Source organism: Eucalyptus grandis, chromosome 4, assembly GCF_016545825.1.
Source record: "Eucalyptus grandis isolate ANBG69807.140 chromosome 4, ASM1654582v1, whole genome shotgun sequence".
Taxonomy (NCBI): domain Eukaryota; kingdom Viridiplantae; phylum Streptophyta; class Magnoliopsida; order Myrtales; family Myrtaceae; genus Eucalyptus; species Eucalyptus grandis.
In genome coordinates this window covers 31118902-31124901 of record NC_052615.1, presented here as the reverse complement: position 1 = coordinate 31124901, position 6000 = coordinate 31118902, and positions in this window count along the sequence as shown.

The following is a 6000-nucleotide window of genomic DNA, read 5'->3' as shown; positions in this document are numbered from 1 at the left end:
TTAAATAATCGGGTTAATGGATATTCCGATATTTGTTGAACCCTAAAGTGATTTGATTGAATTGGATATTGACATTTATTGATAACGGGCCTGATTAAGCAGCAAAATGTAGGCAATTGTGTTTGACTGAAACCCATAATGGGAAGAGCCCAGTTGACACACTGTTGATTAGGGTTTCTTCAGCCCCTTCTCTAATCTATAAAATGGTAGGTTATATATATCAGTTGTTTTAATTCCATTAAAAAATGTTATACTAAAATGGGTTATAGAAAGAAAGATCCAGCATTCCAATAGATGACTGATTATCAAATTGATATATTTTTCTTCGAGTGAAACAATTACCAAAATATGTACGCTTTAATTCCGTTGTTTATTGATATTGGTGTTTTATAGTCATATATGGATCCGTTTCTTCTTGATTGATTAGTTGTTTATGTAAATAATTTTCTACACGTGATATTAGAGCTAATCATATATGATTTATAAATGGAAAAATTCGAAATCCTCTTCTTTGAGCCGAATATGGGCATTATGTTTTTGCGTGGATTTTTGCTTAATTGATTCTGAAATCATAGGGCTTTTGTTCTACATGTTGAGATATTTCCAACCATATATAATTTGCATAATTTCGTTGAGAAGTGAGAAAGAATTTTAAATTTGAAATTCTAGGGTTTATGCATAAAAAAGTTCTAGAATTTTCAAATTACTTACAATTGATTCTTGTTCGTTGCAAATCGTTGTATGGGTATTGTTATATATATATATATATATATATATATATATATATATATATATATATATGTTTTAGCATCATTTTGTTGCATCAAGGTAAGTTTTTAGGGTTTAAATTTAAGAAAACCGAATTTTCGGCCATGGGAGGTTTAGATCCGAAACTTTGAAGCTTGTATGTGGTGGATTTAGTTGGTTTTCTTCGTTTAATTAAATCTAGTTAATTATATTGATGTTATAAGCAAAACCCATGAGGAAATTTCATCAAAAATCATGTTAATTTGTGCCTTTGGAGCTTCGGGTCGAAACCGGGTCGTGCGACCCGGTTTTGCTGCAAATTCGTGACCCGGCTGGAGGTTGAAGAAGACCTCTAGCCGAGCCTGGGCCTAAATATGGGCTTTCGCCCATATTTTTTTTAAAAATTCTGTGGGCTATTTAAACAGCCCATTTCATGGGCCAATTTTCAATTAAAAGGGAGATGGGCTTCTGCATACATGGGCCATTCTCAATTTAAAAGGAGTGGGCCGCGTGAGGGTTTAGGACTTGCGAGTCTGGCCCGCGGTCCGATTAAGGCTGCTCGTGGGTCCTGGGCCCGCGGGAGTCCGAAATATTTAAATAATATAATAATAATAATAAAATAAATAATAAAATAATAATTTAAAAAAAATTTAAAAAAAATTTAAAAAAATTGTTGTTTGAAAAAAGTGCAATAAGATTATTGGAAACACATATTTCTTGTGTTTCATATTGTTTGATGAATTTTGGGCATAAATTTTAGAGCTCCCTATTGATAAAAGATTAATATATACAATTACTCGCCCAAATGGGGTTATTGTGTATATTAATTTGGAAAATAGCATGAAGTTTAATTTCCATATTTAAAAGATGGGGATGTATAATTGAAAAATATTTATCTACCCAAATGGGATAAATGTTTTGAAAATTATATGTAATTCCCCTCTATGTTGATATTATGGAGATGTATGATTTAAAGGATTTGTCTGCCCAAAGGAGATGGATTCTTGACAATTATATGTAATTCTCATTGTTATTGTTTTATAAACTTCATGCTGTAAAAAATGATGGTGCATTATACACTCTGCCCAAAGGGGATTTTATAATGTATTAATTATTTTTGTTGAAATACTTATTGTCAATAATTGATCTTATTGCATTATGTGTGATAAACCTTTGCTGTAAATAACAACAATGCCACGGTTGAAATGTTAATTAAATTAAACTTTAAGAGATGGAAGCAAGATATAGAGTTTGCTTTGGGCATCATTGATATGGACTTGGCTCTTCGCGATGATGAACTTGCCAAGCCCGATGATCAAAGTACTGCAGATCAAAAGCCCATTATGTTAGATGGGAAAAATCTAACCGACTGAGCCTCATTGCTATGAAAAAGTCCATCTTATTAGTGGTTTGCCGGAAGATACGAATGCCAGACAGTTCCTTGAAGTAGTGGGAGAAAGATATAGAGTCTCGAGATAAAGCTGAAGCTAGGAATTTGCTGAGTGAGTTAACGAATATTGAGGTATGATGCTGTTATAGGTGTTAGAGAATTTATACTAAAGATGGTCAACATTTAGCCCAAACTTAAGGCCCATGAAATTGTCCTTTTCTGAAAATTATATTGTGCATCATGTTTTAAATGTTATGTCAGCTGAATTTAGCCAGATTAAGACTGCTTATATTGCTCAGAATGAGACATGGAGCGTTAATTCCTTGATTACCGAGTGTGTGATTGAGGAAGAGAAGTTAAATAAGGAAAAGTATGAGTCTGCCCACTTAACTGCCAAATTGAGTTCATCTAGAGGCAAATGGAAGCCTAAAGGGTCAAATGCTCATGGTCCAAAGAAAGGACAAGACTTCAAGAAAAATGAGAATTATGGGAGAAATAGATATAAGGATTTCAAGTGTTTTCACTGCAAGAAGCATGGTCACAAGAGAGCCAATTGCTACAAGTTCCAAGCTTGGCTAAAAACAAGAAAAGAATTATTGGGAATTGTGTTTTGTCTGATGGATTATATCGATTATCCGTATCTCCCGATAGACCATATTGCTCTTTCAATGTTGAGAATAATGTTGCTAAGAGATCTTTAATCAAAGAAAGATCTTTATTGTTATGGCATAAGCGATTAGGGCATATCTCCAAATAAAGGATAAAGCGACTTATCAAGGTTGATATTCTTCCCCCTCTTGACTCAGATGATACTAACACTTGTATTGATTGTGTGAGGGGAAAATTAACTAAAACCAAGAAGAAAAGCGCTACTCGCAGTCAAAATCTATTGGAGATAATTCATACTGATATTAGTGGGCCATACTCAATCACTTTGCGTGAAAATAAATACTTCATCACGTTCATCGATGATTTCTCCCATTATTGTTATGTTAATCTAATTGAGGAGAAGACTGATGCTCTTAATATGTTCAAAGTGTTTCATACTGAAGTTGAGAAACAATTGGGAAAAATTATCAAAATTGTTAAATCTGGTCGAGGTGGTGAATATTATGGGCGATATACTGAGACTGGACAACAAATGAGACCATTTGCAAAATATTTGCAAGACTGTGGTATTATCACTCAATATACAATGCCTAGGAGTCCTGAACAGAATGGTGTAGCTGAACGGCGGGAATTGCACACTCATGGAGATGAGATAGAGTATGATTGACAGTTCTAACTTGCCTGAATATTTATGGGGTGATGCAATTAAAACATCAACTTATATATTGAATCATGTACCTAATAAATTGGTGCCGAAAACACATTTTGAATTGTCAACACGAAGGAAACCAAGCTTGAATCATTTTTGAGTTTGGGGTTGTCTTGCAGAGGTGAAAATTTATGATCATTCTCAGAAGAAAACCGAATCAAGACTACTAGATGTTACTTTATTGGATATCCCGATCATTCTAAAGGGTATAGGTTCTATTGTCCTACTCGCGGCACTAGAATAATTGAATCTCAAACTACCAAATTCTTGGAATTAGATGTTACTGAAAAGAGTTCTTCTCAGTCTTTCAAAAGGGAAGAACCAAATAAAACGGTCTCTATTCCATTGCCCATCTTGCATGATGATTCTATGCGGGAGCCGTGCAGAGTAGAAATTCAGCAAGATGCTGATATTGGAAATATGTCGGTGAATGATGTGGCTCCAGAAATGCCTGTGCGAAGATCACAGCAACAAAGAATACCAACACCTCTAAATGATTGTCATGTCTATCTCGGAGAAGCTGATTTTGACATTGGAAATATAGTTGATCATACGACTTTCAAAGAAGCACTTAATAGTGATCAGGTAGATAAATGGTTAGGAGCGATGAAGGACGACATGATTTCCATGTCACTAATCAAGTATAAAAACTTGTTGATTTACCTGATGGGCATAAACCGATCGGCTACAAATTGGTATTTAAAACCAAGAAAGACAATAAAGGCAACATAGAGAGATTCAAGGCAAGGTTAGTCGCAAAAGGGTACATACAGAAAGAATGCATTGATTATACTGAAGTATTTTCCCCAGTGTCCACTAAAGACTCTTTTCGGATAATCATGGCATCGATGGCTCATTTCGACTTAGAGGTTCACCAAAAGGATGTCAAGATAGCTTTTCTTAATGGAGATATGAATGAAGAAGTATATATGCAGCAACCTGAAGGGTTTAAAGAAGCCGAAAAGGAGCATATGGTGTGCAAACTTCAAAGGTCCATCTATGGTCTCAAACAAGTATTACGTCAGTGGTACTTAAAATTTCACAAAGTTGTGAGATCATTTGGCTGTGAAGAAAACAAGTTTGATCAATGCATATATATGAAAGTAAGTGGGAGTAAATATTTTTTCTTAGTACGTTATGTAGATGAAATTTTACTTGCTAGCAGTAATATTGATCTACTGAATGACATAAAAAAATTTCTATCCACAAAGTTTGATATGAAAGATCTTGGAGAAGTCTCTTTAGTTCTAGGCATTGAAATTCATCGTAACAGATCTAAGAAGGTTCTGGGGTTATCTTAGAAAAGTTATATAGATCGTGTTTTGAAAAGATTCATTATGCAGACCTGTAAGTTAGATGAAGCTCCTGTTGTGAAAGGAGATAAATTGAGCATAGATCAATGCCCCAAGAATGATGTTGACAAAGAAATCATGAAGAATATTCCTTATGCTAGTGCAGGTGGCAGTCTTATGTATGCACAGGTATGTATTAGACCTGATATTGCTTTTGCTGTGAATACTCTTGGAAGATATCTGTCGAATCCAGGTCATGAACATTGGGTTGCAGCTAAAAAGGTAGTGAGATATTTACAACGAACGAAGGACTTCATGCTCGTGTATAGCAGAGTTGAGGACTTAAAGGTAATTGGATATTAAGATGTTGGTTTCGCTAGTTGTTCAGATGATAGAAAATCAACTTATGGATACATTTTTATGATGGCTGGAGGTGCTATTTCTTGGAAGAGCATAAAGCAAATCTTGATTATGAACTCTACAATGTATGCTGAGTTTGTAGCGTGCTATGGCACGTCAATTTAAGCAATTTGGCTTAGAAATTTGATCTCAGAATTGTAAGTTATGGACTCTATTGCTAGACCTATGGTGATATATTGTGACAACACTACAGCTATGTTTTATTCCAAGTACGACAAGATTAGTAATGCGTCTAAACACATGGAGATCAAATATTATACTGTTAAGGACTTGGTCAAAAATGGAGACATTGTAATTGAAAATATCAGTTCATGTTAGTTGATCCTCTAACAATAGGCTTACGACCCATTTTGTTTAAAGAACATGTAAAGAATATGGACGTTTTAGATTCTTTTGATTTATTTTGTTAGTGGGAGTTATACAAATTGTATTTCTAGATATTATAGTTATATGCAGACTAATAATGCTTTTATGATGTTTATTAAAGCATTTATTTAGATAATTGTTGTTGTTGATTCTATTGTTATCATTTCTCCTGTTGATTGAGAAATGGAAGTATAAAACAATATCTTTAAACAAATTTTATTTTAAAGATGACCAGATGTCACTGATTATGAGATCTCATGTTGGATTATGACATAGTTGTTAAATTTCGTATTGTTTAGAAATTGCGTTAATGCAATTTCATGTCGTTGAGAAATTGCATTGAGGAATGATAAGAAATAGTGTATATTTTGATAACATGTTGGCACTATTTCTGACACTATTTCTTACTACACTACTAGGCCCATAATCCATGAAAATATAATACTTATTATATGTGATTATGGAAG